Source organism: Anas platyrhynchos, chromosome 6, assembly GCF_047663525.1.
Source record: "Anas platyrhynchos isolate ZD024472 breed Pekin duck chromosome 6, IASCAAS_PekinDuck_T2T, whole genome shotgun sequence".
In the NCBI taxonomy this organism is placed as follows: Eukaryota; Metazoa; Chordata; class Aves; order Anseriformes; family Anatidae; genus Anas; species Anas platyrhynchos.
Genome location: NC_092592.1, coordinates 40,350,049 through 40,366,805, shown reverse-complemented (window position 1 = coordinate 40,366,805; position 16,757 = coordinate 40,350,049). Strand labels below are relative to the sequence as shown.

The window sequence follows — 16,757 nt, the reverse complement described above, 5'->3', positions numbered from 1 at the left end:
AAAGTCTGGGAGAGGTTATTTTTCCTGTGCTGTCAGCACATTGCTAGCTAATGACTTCTAGAGCAGGTCAACTGAAAAGGGGTTTCTTTCACACTTATATGTTACTATCATGATTTTATTTCCTTTGTCAGCTATTATTTCTACACTCCAGAAGCCGTGAACATGATTTTTGATTTATTTATTGTAGAAAATGATTATTTTCTCTTCACAATGCAGCTGATTCTGAGAAGTTATTCTTTTTTTTATGACTGCATAGTCCCATCTAATATCTCAAACACCTCGGCAAAGGAAAGCTGCTTTATAATTACGAAAGCTGCATGTATTGCTGTTTGACTTGGCAGCCTTTATTAAATCTGCTTTTTATCTCAGACATGTGAACCTGAGCTGTATGTGAGCAGCATCTGCAGGGCTGTGGCCGCTGTGCTGTGTTAAAAAAGTCAAGATCGAACTTATTTTTTGACAGGGTCACCATGGGAAAGGTCTGAAACAAAGCTTTACTTGTCTCCAGCTCAACCCTTATGATCACATAGCTTACTTCAGGACCACGCGTGGCTGCTTTAGAGTTTGGCAGCAAGTTACCCAACAGAGTCGAGGAACATCATTGGGGAACGAGTTGTCAGTGCAGGTTATGTGGTTAAGCTCCCCCCCCAAAAAAGAGGCTAGACACCTTAGAAAGGAGAGCTTGTGGTTCTGATCCCCTTTGCACACACTAGGTAAAAACAACTTTGATTGCTTTAATGACTTCAGCTCTCAATTTAGCAAGCAAGAGCATCGTTCCTCAGCAAGCATCACAGCCCAGTACCACCAGCTGTCCTACTGCTGCCCAAGGCACTATTAGCAACCTAAGCTCTAGTTCTAAAAGAGGTTAAAAACCACCATCACTAAAGATGCAGTCACTACAGCAACTCTAAAAAGAGGTGGCCAAAGCAAGCTGCACGCCGTCCCAGATATTAATCCATACAGGGCTATGTTTCCCTTCAAGAAACCTGAACAAATTTGAAATGAACTTTCAATGAAATTTTAATACTTATGTATTTTCCGCACACAAGTGATGGCAGAATTTGGATCACTGTCTATACTTTTAAAAGCAAAGCTTTGAATAATGAATGGAAGGTGGGAATTAAAGAGTTGTCTTCTCTGGGAGGAAATGGAGTTGGACTCTCATTCTTTTAGTTTCCTCATCATTAGCTTTATAACCAGCTTCTCACTATTTCATGAATATTAGAAGAATATGACAGTGAAATATATTGTAATTGAAAGAATATTAATTAAGGTTCATCTCATATTCTATGGCTCTCTGTAATACCATCTGAAAAAGAGTCATTATACAAAGCTAGAAAGTCATGCTTTATTCAGGACAGTGTTATCTTTTTAAGCAGATGTGAAGTTATTAATTTAAAACAGTAAAACAGTTCAAAACCTGTATTCTTCATTGTTTCAGATATTAAGAAAAGCTGTTACTTACTTAAGCGGTCAAGATTTTACTTGATTAATTTTCTTTTCAGAGAACAGGAACTGTGGGTTCTTCATGATTATAACTTTCCTCCTAACAAATCAATGCAGAGAGCAGGACAAGTAAATTATACCCAGAACAGCCACAGTACGAACTGGCGACAAGCACCCAGCATAATTCATTCCCTTTATTGTTCCTGATACTTTGCATTACAACATATCAGTTTCTCATGCCAGAAACAATGCACGCTTTACTGCAAATGAATGCTACCACAGAAGTTGCATAATTTATTCCTTCTATTTCTCTTTGCTCATAAATGACAACTTAAATACTCCAGGGATCATCCATTCAAATAAGTTATCACGTCGCTTTCCAGACCCATAGCTATAGACAAAAATTGTCCCTCAAGAGTTTTATGACCTTATGGAAGTGAATCCTTTTTTTTTTTATTTATTTTTTTTGGAGGGGGGGATTTTTTTTTTTTTAAATCTGCTTAACAGAAAACGCTGTCCTTAGTCACAAGCCTATTGAAAAGATACTCATGGCTCCATTATGGTTTTAAGGAGCGATATAGAAAAATATATCTACGTTTTTGCAGTGATAGAGTAGTTATCTATGAAAAGCTGATAGTGAGTCACCATTCTGAGTCTGATTACCACATACAAGAGACTTTAAAATAACCAATATAAAGATGAATTAGTGATAATATTGTTCTTTCTGAACAATAGTTCAATTTGCTAGAAATTCATCTGGGCACAGAGCTCTCTGTGGAAGACAGACCTTTAAGATTCAGCAGTCATCACTGTTCATATCACTCAGAAAAGCTGTTACTTACTTAAGCAGTCAAGATTTTACTTGATTAATTTTCTTTTTAGAGAGCAGGAACTGTGGGTTCTTCATGATTGCAACTTTCCTCCGAACAAATCAATGCAGAGAGCAGGACAAGTAAATTATATCTAGAACAGCCACTGTGTGAACCCACCCACAAAAATAAATAAATAAAAATCAAAAAATAAAACATGAAAACCACAACTTTTTTCTAAGAAAGCTTTGAAAGCAAGTTTTCTATTCATTGAACTGCCTCCAGGCTCCAGGTTAGCTTTTACAAATAGAGGGAAATAAATTCATCAGAAAAATTGTCCCGATGCTGAGGGGTTCCTTGACCCCTCAGATACAAAAAGGGAATACAAACCTGAACAGACTTCTTTGTTTTGTTTTCCTATTAAAAAGTAAGTATATTAAAAGAAAAAAAATAAATAAATAAAGCAATAAATTTGCAGCTAATCCACTGCCTACTACTCACATATCTTGGGGATCTCACAGGCTCACGTTATGAATAAAGTCTATTTCAAAACTGCCCAAGTTTTGAAATAACAAATATTGTCACACCGTTTATTTCTTCTTTTTTTTCTATGCTATGATTTGGTATAAATTAGAAGTATAACATTTGGTTGAAAACATTATTTTTAAACCTTTATTGTAGGATTAGAATTAGTGTGAGTCTGTTCTTAAACTCTGCACACAACACTTAATTAGCAGTGGAAATTTATTTGTTTGACAGGAAACCTTCCACTGAACTATGGCGATGAGTAAGTTTTCTTCTACAGGCTGCAAGTTCACTTTGATGCTAATTCTGGTTATATTCTTGGAATGAATGATCATGAATTAATGGCCTATGAACTGAATAAATAAGCCTGGGTTTGCTAGCCTATGAATAAATACCGCAGCCTGCAGTGCCATCACCACCATCCCGGGTCTGACACAGTCCATTGAGTGCTGTCAGGGCTGAAGGACCTTGGGAACACCGAGCTACTGCACCCTGGTGATTTATTTCCTCTGTTCTCCCACTCTAAATGGTTCCAACCCCACCCAAACTTGTCGCGAGATGTCTGAAGCCCTACATCTTATTTTACCAACCTGCGGGTGTGGCTTCCCTTACTCTTCTATCCACTTTTATTTATGTCTATCTGAAAAACTTTTGGGCTTCAGATTAATGGGAACAACCACTGCAAAGAGAGAAAAAGAGGAAGATAACACAGTCAAACACTACTAATTAATGTGCTGTGTCCCCTCCTCCCTATTGTAAAAATATTGTTAAAGTCACGTTTCCACTACCAGCTACGCGTTGCAGCTGTACTGATTTCTGTCCCTCCTGTAGTTAACTTCTTTTGTTTTGTTTTCAGTAAAGTTCTCCTCTGATGGAAACATGAATGAGTCTGCTCAAGGACTTGTCCACTTTTACAAGGAAGTTAACATCACAAAACCATCAATCTTTGCTGTATTCCCAGCTTTATTGCAATTCTCAGCTGCACAAAAGGAAAGCAATCAGGCTGACAATTTCTCTATGATCAGATCCCAATTCTTTTAGTTTTTCTTCCTTTCTGAACAGAAATTCAACCTGCTTCATTTCCTCACTTACCTGTAAATGTTTTTTCTTCTAAATAATTTATCGCTTGCATGAAGAAGGGTCAAAACACTAAACCAACATCCAAAAATAATAGCCTCTTAGCTAGTTTTAAAGTTATTCTTTAATTAAAATGGAGAAACTGGGAAAGTGTCATAAAACCGATCACGATTCTTATACGATTCCATATAGCTATAATTACCATCCACTTTACCAGGCAAGCCCTGAAAGCAATGATCGAGTCTTAAACGCCTGAAGTTAAAGTTCAATTACAGCAGATGAAGGGAATGCTGATAATCGGCCAGCTGATTAAGATCCGTATAATTTGGCAGTGCCCGGTGCCTGGATGTGCTGAGCGGAGCCAGACCCGATGTTCAGGACAGCACCATGGCCCCGAGCCCTGCTCACAGCACCGAGGGAACCCATGGCATGGCCAGGAATCACAGTGCCATGGGCTGGGGCATGGAAAGCCAGGCAGAAAGAAGTTGTTTTGAGGGACACAAGGGCTGCTGGTAGCTCTGCATGGTCTGTGGGTAGCGAGCAAGTAATTAGCGCTTAGAACAATGCAAGCATTTTATGAATATATACACAGAAATGAATTTGTCCCTTACACAGAACAGAACTGGGATAGCTTCACACTGAACACTTCCTGAGGGCGTTGTTTTCCCTTCAATCTCTATCAGCTCTGAGATGCCAAGGGACGGACACCGCTGCTTCTTCTCTTGCTACTAACTGTCGAGAGAAAATCCTAAGGGAGAAATCTGGTAAAGCATCCGCTCTCATTTTGCAAATGAAAGGTTAAGATGGATTGCCAGGTATTGTACCTTCAGAAGTACTGAGATCTCCTAAAGCAACCCCCAAACACAGAGAGCCTTCACGCTCTGCTGTTCCAACATGCAAATTAACGGCGGGGAAACATTACCGAGCCTATTTTTAGTGCTTTAGGACAGCACTTGCTGGAAGCTCGCCACAGAAACACAGCTGCTAAACGCTTCTCAGGCAGGCTTTTAGGAGGAGGACAGGCAGTTTGGGAAGACAGTTTCATCCCAAGTAGAACCGGCAATTTTCTCTTGTTCTAGCTTTCTTGCTGCCTCCAAAGCCAGTAAAATTAAGCTGGCAAAAGCACTAATGGCACCACCACCTCGCAGACACCTATAAGGAAAGGGGGACACGGAAGGGACCAGCATCCCACTGAGAAAGAGGAGAATATGGCCCAGCTGCAACAGGGGGATGGAGGGAGGGCACATTGAAAAGAATTCAGTTCACTGGGCACCCACAGGGGATAGAGTGGCTCTGGGCAGCCCCCCAGGCAGCTGGTGAGGGTGGGTGCTGGCCATGGAAAAGGCAGAGTTATGGGACTGCCCTCAGAAATTAACTCTGCTGGGTTAATGCTGAGGGGCCAGCCAGTGCTCCGGGCAGCTTGGTGAGGTAGGGCACAATAAACCTGGTGTCGAGCAGACCTGATGATGATGACAATAGAGATCATCAAAATAATATGCTCACTTCTTCTGCTCTCGGCTTTGTCTAGATGATCTGTGCTGCCTTTGTGGAATCACTGCAGCAGGTTGTAAATGATGTATGAAATGAAAAGCCTCTGTTCGGCCACTGCAGAGGGAAACTGCAGACCAGCCTCTTCAGTCACTTTTGAACTGTGCTATTTGCACTGATATTGAGCTCAGACGTGCAAGAAAAGGTCACCGAGCTCGCATGTGCACACAGACACCAAGCAAACTGCTCCGTGGGATTACACTGAACACAGCAGCACTGTTTAGAAACCAAACTTAGTAAAAGCCTCAGACTGTTTCAGTGCAGTGCAACATTTAGATGACTCTGATTTTAACGGAACCTTGGCTCTGAATGGAATTACAAGTTGTCTGCTGGCCACTGCACACGCAGGAATTTTACAGCAATTTGACTGAACGGGGACCACCGTGACTTCATCAGCACATCTGGTTATACTCCCTGCCTTTAACCAAAAGCATCTTTTCCATCATCTCTGTCCAAAGGGGAATTAAACCTATAACCATCAGGGATGGTTATGAATATTTATTTATTTCTCTAATGAATCACAGAGGGGGGTCGTATTTTCTCTTCTTATTTCCCTCTCTGTAACTGCAGAAACTGGAAAAATAAGGCATAGCAAGATGGGCCCTAATCTTCTCTGATACTCTTCTAGAGATGTCGGACACCACAGAGCAGTATTTTCATTTCTTTTGGAATAACAACACGTATGCATCAGTCTGTGTAAATAACATGCCCAGAGTGCAGAGACCTAGGTCAAAGAATCTCATGGCAGCCCCCAAATCAAGGGGCAGAAAACTAGATCCTACACTACGAAGATGTGCTGAAGGACTTCACGTGGGCATTTTGCATGCAGGAAAGGCCAAGCAGCAGAGTGATGACAGTGAGCCACAGGTGGCTGCACCTGCTGGGCAGTGCAGCCACCCCAGGTCCCACCATCAGGACTCGGTGCCTTGCAACTCATTGCAGGCCTCAGGAAAAATCACCTTCTGATTTTATTCTCCACCAAGGGTTTTGCCATGAAATTATGGGACTGGGAATTACTGCCAGTTCCCAGGAATTACTGAAGCTCCCTTTAGCTCCCTTGGTGTTTGAGGTAAGCAGCTTGGAAATCAAGCACATATTTCTACCTTGGCTTCCAAATTACAAGCCCCTTTTGCAAATTTAACCCTCAGGGGCAGGAGAAAGCCAGAGGCATGGCTGCTAAGTGCCATGCTGTGCTGCTCCACGGTTTTAAAAAGCATATTCTCATAGCACAGGGACAAAAACCCGTGTGACAGTTTGTGATCTACTTCTTACCATAAACTGCATCCATACCCCACGTTCCCACGCCCCCTCCAAGGCTAGCATGAGAGAAGAAAAGATGCAATGCACTTTCATTAGCCAATGCTTTGCCCCTCAGCTCTCAGATTAAAAAAAATCTCAGTCTCTAAAGACATATCATTTAAAGGAATGGAGGCAATTAGGGGGAAACGGAATAAACACTGTTAATGAGGCTATCTAATCAAGATGTTGTAGAGACAATAAAGCTCATATTTTTTTGGTTCGGTCAACAGTGAAAAGTTAATAGACCCAACACTAAATTATCTTATTATGCTTCTGAACTACATCCCACACTATATATAAAATATAATAAATACAAAACATAAATATATAAAATATGTGTATATACATATATATAATAACTAAATAAAAATAATCTATATTTTTTTAATTAAGCATGCATATGAATTCTATTGGTGTTGAAGCCAGCTCTCAGTTTAAATCTTGCTCACATTTTGGAAGTATTCTTCCAAGGGAAGAGCTCCTGTTTGCTTGAACCCCGGGAAGGTGACGGAGGCCGGAGGTGCTGATGTGTCTGCCCAGATCCCTGCTGACCCCACAGCCCCCAAACCCCCCCACAGCCACTCACCAGGCTGGCAGCAGCAACAGGAGCTGGGCCAGCTCCATCACACCTGGGGAAGTTTCTGTCATCTACTAAAGTCTAAGGGAATTTTTACTTTACCATGTTTAGTTGCTTCAAATCTCTTTTTTATTCCTTATTAGCACCAGCATCATGAATATCATCTGCTTTATGAACATCAGGAAACCTCAGAATTTTAAGGAATGTTTCTGATATTCACAACCAACCTTCTGAGGTCTTTTTTTTGTTCCATTTCTCTTTCATTTCCAGACAGATGGTGAACAATTAATACTACTACAGCAGCGACAGTATTTCACTTTCTTCTGTCTTTCCTTCTCCATAATTAATTTACCCAGTGCAGCCTGCCACTTCATCATCAATCAATTAGGCAAAAAGGCTTGTCTGTTAATTTAAATACATTGTGATATTTGAAGCATATTTTAAGTTAGCACATCATGGACTATCATACCTACACCAGACTTGTTTTCAGGCACTGCATGGACACTTCAGGTGGGCAACCAGCGGTTCCTGAGGTTTGCTCTCAGACTGGCCGCAGACACTTTCCCTTACAGAGGTCTCCTACACAGCTGAATGCAGCTCTGATCGAGCCAGCCACATCCAAATCTCCTTATTTCATAGGAGCAGAAGAATTAATGAACACATTCCTGACCACAACCCCCGGGGGGGAACAAGGAATCTCCCGGAGATGCTCAGGCAGCGGCAGACCTGCGGCAGTGGCTGCTCAGCTCAGCACCACCCTGTGGCTCTCCCACCTCTGCTGTTTGTGGCTGATAAACCCGCTGTGGACAAACATTCACCAGGGAGAAAAGAAATCCTTCCGAATTTCAGCTTTCAGTGAGATGTTGTACTCTGAAACAAAAGCATTTCTTGTCCCTCCAGTACATTTACCCTGCCTAATGAATAACTGGGTATTCTTATTACCTATATAAATATTTAATCTCTTACAAATCCCTGTGAGTCTTTACATTCAGTAATGTTGGTATTACTGCCCTGCACTGGCTAACAGAGGCTTATACAAGAAACAAAGGGCTTTCTTAATTGGGCTGTCTAATTAGGCGGCGTGGTCTTCATTTTTCTATCCAGCAAGACTTGATGGCCCGTTCACAATCTTCTCTGAAAAGAAACTCAAAAGTGGATTTTTTTCTTAAATCGTTCAATCCACACCTGGTTTGGAAGCTGTGTCGATTCATCCAGACCCAGTAACACCCACGCAGGCCCTGCAAGCAGTGTCTGCACCGTTCCCTTCTGGCCCTGGCACACGGTGTGCGCGGCGGTGCTTTGCTGGGCAGTGGCAAGGGTGAAGGGGAGATAAAGTGGGGCTGCAGCCACACAAGGGGAGCAGCAGGTGGGATCCTGCCTCTGAACTGTCCTGGTACTGCTTTAAACCATGTGTCCAGAAGCACGGCGCTACTGCGGTGCTGCTGCACCACCCGAGGTTTAGATTAGCAAGAAGCAACGTGTGCTTAAGGGCTCAGCAAAGCCCAAACCTTAACGCAGCTACAACTGGTTGTTTGGATTTCATCTCCAGCAGCTCTGATATTTGAAGAACCTGGCACCAGAGCTGCTCTCAGAGACATCCCTGTGAAGACGCGTTCACTCCGCTCTCCTCCCCACCAGTGCAGGAGCTCTCAGCAGCAGCCCCTCGGGACCACCGCTCCCCCAAGAGGGTCCCCAGGAGGGAATCGCTGGCAGATCTTAGAAGTAACCTCCAATGTAATTAACTCCCTGGTCGGATTTAATTTTTTAGTCGTTGGAATATTAATACACCAGAGCACTTTCAGCAGAGGATGGTAGAGCTGCAGAGCCAGCTGCAGCATGGGGAAACAGCTTCAGCGTGGCTGCTCCTCACATCACATCCCCACGGCTTTGTGAAGAATTACCAGAATGGCCACAGTCACCGGAAAATCTCCCAGGTGACTTACAGCTTGTGTTCATACCAATCAAGCAAAACACGTAACAAAATTTTGCAAAAATATCTTATTTACAGTCACTCTGTAAACACTAAGGAACCTCTTCAGGACAAAAAAAATCCTTCTTCCGGCAAAGCAACATTTAATTTTGTTTGCAAAGGCAGTAGTCCAGAAAAGTAAATGAAAAGTTGCATCTTCTCTAGTCCTGAAACAAGATCAGCTACCCCTCATTGTAAAAGCTGGCTACATACAGCCAAACATCCACCCAACCTGTTGCGCTCTCTTCCCTCCATTTAATAAAACTATCTTCCTCTATAAATGTTCAGCAGTGAGTGCACTTCAGCAGTCAATATGTAATTACTTGCAAACAAAACATAATTTTTATGATGCCAACAGAAAGAAAAAATCAAAGAGTGATTTTAAGACCAATTAAAGAGATAGAAAAAATTATCAGGAGTTTTTTTTTTGTTTGTTTGTTTGTTTTATATATAAGTCCATTCTAATAAAATGCATCAGCTTTCAATGGTCTGTCACTATAGAAAATTATGTAGTTCATAGACCCAGTGTTGGAAAGTCATCTATATGAACCCAAGCACCATGTTCTCCCCAATACTATTCAGATAGAATTGATCAGGAATTACAAAATCATCCTTGATATATAAATACAGGAAAATTATAGCAGAAAAGAATGTGCAAGTATCTATAAAATGCACTCTAAAATACTGAAATGCTGCAGATGGTGACAGCAGTGTCACAAAACTATCCGTGTTTTGGAAGGCTGCTCAGTGGTGTGGAAAACAAACCCTACGAGGGGTTTGAAGCCCTGACGGGGTTCAGGAGAAGCGCCACAGGGCAGTGGTATCCGCAGGGCACCAAGGACCTCACCACAAACCACAGCCACTGCTCCTCCACTGCCACGCTGCCTCCTGCCTCCACACTGCCCCAGGTCCCTCTTCTGGCCACATGTTTTGCACAGTAGGTTGAGGGTTTTATAAAGCCTCTTCTTGCTTCCCAAAATGTGTTAAGTCCTAGCCCTGGCACATGGTTCTTCCTTCACTTTCTTTCCCCGGCTTCATTTCTGTGCTTTCCATCATTTGACCCATCGCGCTGGCTGATCACGCCTCCCTTGATGTTTTTCACGCAAACATAATTCTTTTCCCCTCCTGTGTCTCTGAATCACTTTTAGCCTTCTCTCGCTCATTCACTTCTTCCTTTCCTCCACTCATCAATAACTTCCTTATCAGACAAAACCAGAGACTTGTTAAGCTTCCACCATGACTTATTGTGTTTGCAAGAACAAGGAACCCCGTTCACAAACAACCACCTCACCCCCTGTGCTCTGAGCAGTTTGATCCAAAGACTTCATCGGTGCATGGACCCGTGCTGCTTGTGCTGAAGAGCATTATTTATTAGAAAGAAAACCTCATCGGAATCCATAAACTATCTCTGGAAAATCGTCACAAACTTCTCTCTACTTTTTTTTCTGGGCACACTTACAGACATCAAAAACATTTCATGCATGACAGTTCCAAAAACCCGTGTACTGAACTTGCACTTGATGCTGTTAGCTGCTGTTTTTAAACCATAGTCTGGTATAGATTGAGTAATCCTTCCTCAGGCGGGGATTGCGTTACTTCTCCAACCACTGCCCCGTGTCTCCCGACTACAGAAAATCAATTGCTCTCCTGTGCTCAGCTGTTCAATTAAGCTGCACCACGCTGGGAAGCACCGCGAGTACATTTGGTCTACAGCAAACGCGCACACACACAGGAGCTGCGCTCTTGATAAGGGGCTGGTGTGTGGTTTGAAGGCACGGGAGAAGTGCTTATTGCTAAAATCTGCCATTCTCTTTGAAGTTGCTTTTATCACCTTGTGATCTTCATGAAAGAGCCGCGCGCACATTCTGGGAAACCCTGCATTTTCCTTTTTGTTTGCTCCTGATCAGGCCAGAAGCTAGGCTGGTAAAACTAGTACGTGGGTTTTGTGAAGTGCATTGGAAATTGTGCACTGCAAAAACAAACAAGTCAACACAACCCTATAGGTATGCAAATTGTCAAAAATCTCTCTGTTTTGCAGAGCTGCTGGTCATGCCTGTAGGCAAGGAGATGAAGCTCTCCGTGGCAGCGACCAGGAGGCTTCTGGAGCTTTGATCTGACCCACTGCTGCATGCCTGATGCTCCAAGCACCACTGCTTCCCACACGGTGTCTGGTGCCTCAGTGTCTGGGCATGAACAAGGCTGGCAAAGCTCACTCATCCTGCTGGAGCCCCCCTGGTGCTCTGTACCCTGCTCAGGCTCCCACAGTGGCCTCTGCTCTGAGCAGCCAGTGGGACATGGGCAGGGCTGCAGAGCTGCTGGGAGCTTGTAGGCAACAGCACCCAGGCTGGAGGAAATGATAAAACAGATATGAACTGGAAGAGCGTCAAGCTGAGCAACAAAATTAGCAGCCACGGAAACGAGTTTGACCTTAGCTTCTCCATAAAGCCCTCACTCTTCAAATTGCCCAGAGAAGAGCTGCAAAAATAGCATCGCTTGGTGCTGCACTAAGAGCCCGATGGTCCCTAGAGAAAGTGCCTCATCCAAATTACCCACCCAAGCAGTCGAGGTAGCTGTGAAATGAGAACCTATACAGGCTGGAAGAGGAAATAAAAAGAAATACTTTGTAATTAAGTCATCTTTCTGAACGCTCCAAACCTCTGCAGAGGTCACAGCATGACCGCATAATTAAAGATCCCATTATAACACACAGCACAGATTATAGCATTGCTTAATTCATAAGTGTCTGTTTAGTAACCTTAACACCTATCTTAGCATAGCTGCTTATGAAATATCAGCATAAATGGAAACCCAGTAAGTGGAATGTTATTCCAGAATTCCCATCTGCAGTGGGAACCTGGATTTGACCGCAGCACCCAAGGCCCTTCCTAAATTCCTGTGCTGTCAGTACAGGAGGGCACGCACCTGGCGTTCATATTCACCCTGCTCATGCCACAGACCCATCACCAGCACCGTAAAGGCTCTTTCAAGCATTTCGTGCCTGTCACTGTTTACAGACCGGAGTAGGAGAAAGGTCATTCAGCCTACATCACTCTAGGAAAACAGACTTACAGATAAAATATTTTGTCTTGCTCCTGGAGGTCATTTAGTGGCACGAGGAACATTGCTCACTTTGCACGCCGTTGCTTTTGGAGCAGCTGCCTTGCAGGGGCAGCTTCACTGAGACACCAGCTCAGCACCGAGCAGTTGGGTTTACCAGCAAGGAGAACAGGCGCTGGGTATGCAGGTGGGCACCTGCTCATCAGGAATCGGACATATCGGCTAATATTTGGTGTGTAATAACCCTGACGTGTTGCAGTGCCAGCAGACTCCTGTGCTAACTCCTGAGGTGATGTCGGGGTGCATTGTCCAGCCACTCTTTACGGACAGACCGAGAGCCACTCATCATAACTCACTGAAAAGTCCTTAATTTTGTGGTTATGCATGCCAGTATCAAATAGCATCAATTTCTTCAAAGGAGGTGGAAGGACTAAAAGGGTTCTGCTCAGTAACAGCCAGGTGAATGGCTCTGAGCATCTACTGCAGCCTCCCAGTGCTCTGCCAGTGCCCCTCGGCAGCAGCTCTGTCGGTGAGCAGCTCCAGCTGCCCAGGTATGGGGTTCAGTTTGAACAGCAGTGACTAATTCTCAGCTTTCAGAGAAATATTGCAAAATCTCACCTTCCTGAGCCCTAGAGAAGCGGCAGGAGGACTCCCTTTCCACAGGGCTTGAATGAACAGCGTATCCCCAGCCCGTGGCCACTGCTCTTTCTCCAAGCCAGAAGCAGCCATGAAAGTTCTTCTCTTTTATCGATCTATTGCATGAAAATAACATAATTCTTTAAATTAAGAGCATCCAAAGACCACGACAGAAAAGGAAGGCAAAACCATTAGCAATAAATTTACTGCCTCGAGCTTAGCTTTAAGAAACAGACTGCCAATACTGCTTTCTCCCTGCTGAAAGCCACTTACTGGACTCACACAATCTTTTATTGTAGTGTTTGCAAAATGCTTTCCTCATATAAAGGGCCCCTGTCCTATTTGGGTTTTAGGCCACTATTCTGGACAGCTATACTTGTAGGCTGGTGAAACTAATACCAACAGTTTGACAAATACCAAAGTAATGCCTGCATATAAAAATTGTTCTGAGCACTACACCAGATAAGCTGCAGCAGTAAAAAATAAATAAGTACATAAAAAAAGAAGCCCAGCTAGCTAGCGGGCAAATGCGCACAGAGGGCAGCATCACTGCAGGGCAGGAAAAAAGGGATACCCTACAGGCTCACAGGCTGGGAACATAAAAACCCTCGAGAAAAAAAGTAAAACCTTCATTCCTTCCCAGAAAAGATGGGATATGGCAAGAAATCAGCCCCTGCTGCTGCTGTGCTTGTGCCTCACCTCGGGGCACGCAGTGTGTAGGGGCCAAACACTGCCCACAGCCCATTGCCGCAGCATCTTCAGCGCTCCCCTGCCTGCACCATCACGCTGACCAGAGCTTGGTCAGCGCAGGGACCTGCTGGAAAAGTCAATTTGTAGGAAATCAAAACATTTACCAGTACTGGATCTTCAGGAAGAATATACAAGGAAAGTTTGGGAGCCTGAAACCACTTGTGGTGCTCCTTGTCATTGTTTCACACTGCATGTAATGAAACCAGGTCCTACAAATTCACTTACCCACAGAAAAATGACAAATCCCCATTAGGCTCTCTCTACAAGCTCAAAATACTCGTTTCCCAGCTTGGAATTAGAAACTTCAATTCTTAAACCTTTGTCAAATTAAAGTACAGTTTGGAGGGAAATTTTCCTCCCTGGAATACTTCCCAGCCAGCTGTACCTGTGACTCCTTTCTCTTCCCTCTTACTTTGCCTTTTATGACAAAATCCATAAAATAAGTTTCAAAATTGCATGTGGGAAAATGATTTTACAAGCTGCTCCTGGCCCGTACCCATTCGTCTTGGGAGCAAAATCTTTGTCCTGTTAAAGCTTCTAATTTGTTCTACAAAGGACCGCTGGTGCCCTGAGATCACCTGCCCAAGGAGCATGGAGCTCGGTGGAAAAATTTCTCTAGCTTTCAGTGAGCTGTGAATCAATCTCTGGGAAATTAAACAAAATGTTTTATTATAAAGGGAAATCAATTGTGAGCAGCAAGGAACAACTGGTTGAGGTAAAATAATGAGATAATGATCTCAAGGTTCATCTTTAAACCTTAGTGCTGTGGAAATGCCTCTAATTAGCAGAAGAACAGCGTTTTCTATATAACAATCAGGGTACTTGGCTGCATTATAAAGAAAAAAGAATAGGAAATTTTAAAAAGCTTTAAAGGCATTTCTTGTTGCTCAGTGCAAGGCCAGCCTTCTCGTGGGGCTGGGCTCCTGGGGCAGAGTGAGCAAGGGCACGAGGCATCTACTGCCAGAGCCAGGCAGCGGTGGGACATCACTGCTATGTGCTGTGCAACATGAAACTGCTCCGCAGCAGCAAGGTGTGCAAAGTGCAGCAGGTTGCAGGAAGGGCAGGAGGCTGCTCTGTTCCCCCACATCATGGAGAATGCAGCAAATGGGACACGGAAGGGATGGGTACAGCCACAGGTGGTGAGATGCACGGGTAACTTCCCGAACACACGGGTACCTCCACTGCATCTCCTGACCTACTGTCTTTTCCTTAGCAGGCAAGAAAACTTCCAATACCATAAAGGAACCAAAAGTCTTTTTTATGATCAACATTATTAAATCATAATAGATGCAAGCTATGGATTATTTTTTTGTTAGTATTGGTAATCTTTCACGGTTTACTTACTGTGCTAGACCAGCAAAGCATCCTCTTTTTTTCTCTCTTTTTTTTTTTTTTTATGCCTGTGGAGTCTGTTACATAGTTTATGCGCTGCACCAACCACACTTGGAGTACACAAAGCAATTATTTATCTCTGTGATTCAACAAAGACAGCAACTGTAGTTTCTTAAGAAACTGGTTGTTTCTTAAGCTAGAGACGTGCCTATTTTGAACTGAACCATCATCCCTTCATTCACACACTTTATGAAATAGGCAGCATTTGATGTTCACCTGGGGAGCACCGGTGAGAGCACCTGGCCTTCACCCCGTGAGCTGCCCCACAGCTGGGGGGCACAGACACGAGATGAAGAGGGTCAGGGTAAGTTTCCCCTTGCAATACTCTTTGTGGACCTGAGCCCATCATGCTGGATGGGTTATAAAGAAAACACATACCAAGGGCTTTCTCTGGGTGTTGAAAAGCTAACGAGGCTACAGTGACAGATTTGAAGCAAAGCATCTAGGTTTTGTTGTTGTTTTTCAGCCTGTGCTGGGTCAGCTCTTAGAGAGAACCAACACCTCCCCAGCCAAGAAATGGTTTTCTGCCACTGCGGTGCTCCAGCTCTCAGGAAAAGGGCTGCTGCTGTACCACTGCTGAGTTTACAGTATGCCAGTGACCAAGCTAGTAGCAAAGAGCATCATTATCCACTCCTTTGCTGCCAGAGGAATGATGAGCCATTACATGATTTCCCATTATATAATAATGATGGAGGCAATTTGCACTTTTGCTCACATGCCTCGCTTACGTGAGCCTTTGGTTTCACTTGAAAGTGATTTGGGGAAAACTTGTATCTAGCTTAATATTCTTCCAGATAATAAATTAAGCTCCTAAATTAGCATGTCTCTATAGAAACAGCTGAAAGAGAAATATTAAATTAAAAAAGCAATTTTCTTTATGATGTGATGATTTAGCAAGGATTTCATTCTGCCATATGAATTACAGCCTGCTGCTTGTTCAGCTTATTATAATAAATATTTGAGAATCAACCTTTTGATCTGTATTTTTCAAACTCATTGGTTGACCATTGTTGGAAGTAATCATCAAGTGATTTGTATCCTCTCAGCCCTGAGACAGGGGTTTGGCATAGGGCTTCAAAAACTTAATTAGAAACATTGCTATCTGCCATGTTTTATAGCCTTAGATACAGAGCAGAGCAAAGATATGTGGAGAGAAAAAGCTACTTTTTGAAACCAGCCTTGAAACTAGAGAAAGGTCTTTGTTTTAAAGAAGCATGAAAAATAAATATGGGGTAGAAAAACGTGGAGGAAACTTGAAATGTTATTTCCTTTATAGTTAACGAGTTAATCATGAGATGTTTCAGCACCCCACTCCTACCCACTTCTCACCCTTCAGTGTCCTTCCCCATAGGTGCTGGCTCTTTCCTAGCTTAGACTATCATCTTCCTGACCTTGCCCTGGCAACTTGTCAAGTGTTTGATGATTTTTTTTTTCCCCCTTTCTTTTCCCCATTTCAGCGTTTTGCCTTAATTTCTGTTATCCAAGTGTCGATTCTGAGGCATTATGGCAAAGGATAAATTCCAAAGGGGCAGCTGGCAAGCCAACGCCCTCCCTGGATGCAGCACCCATGAGACAGAAATTTGTCTAGCACCACGTTGGTTCCCTTTACAAAGCACGTACAGAAGAGAGGAACCATCGTGCACACTCAGCAGAAGTGCTGTCAGACAGCAGG

At 43.3% G+C, this 16,757-nt stretch overlaps 1 long non-coding RNA gene across 1 annotated transcript in view; it reads right to left on the bottom strand.

Annotated features, from left to right (window-relative positions):
* Window positions 1–16,757, bottom strand: part of LOC113844036 (uncharacterized) — a 72,964-nt gene that overhangs the window by 24,499 nt on the left and 31,708 nt on the right. The gene's annotated exons all lie outside the window — the stretch shown is intronic.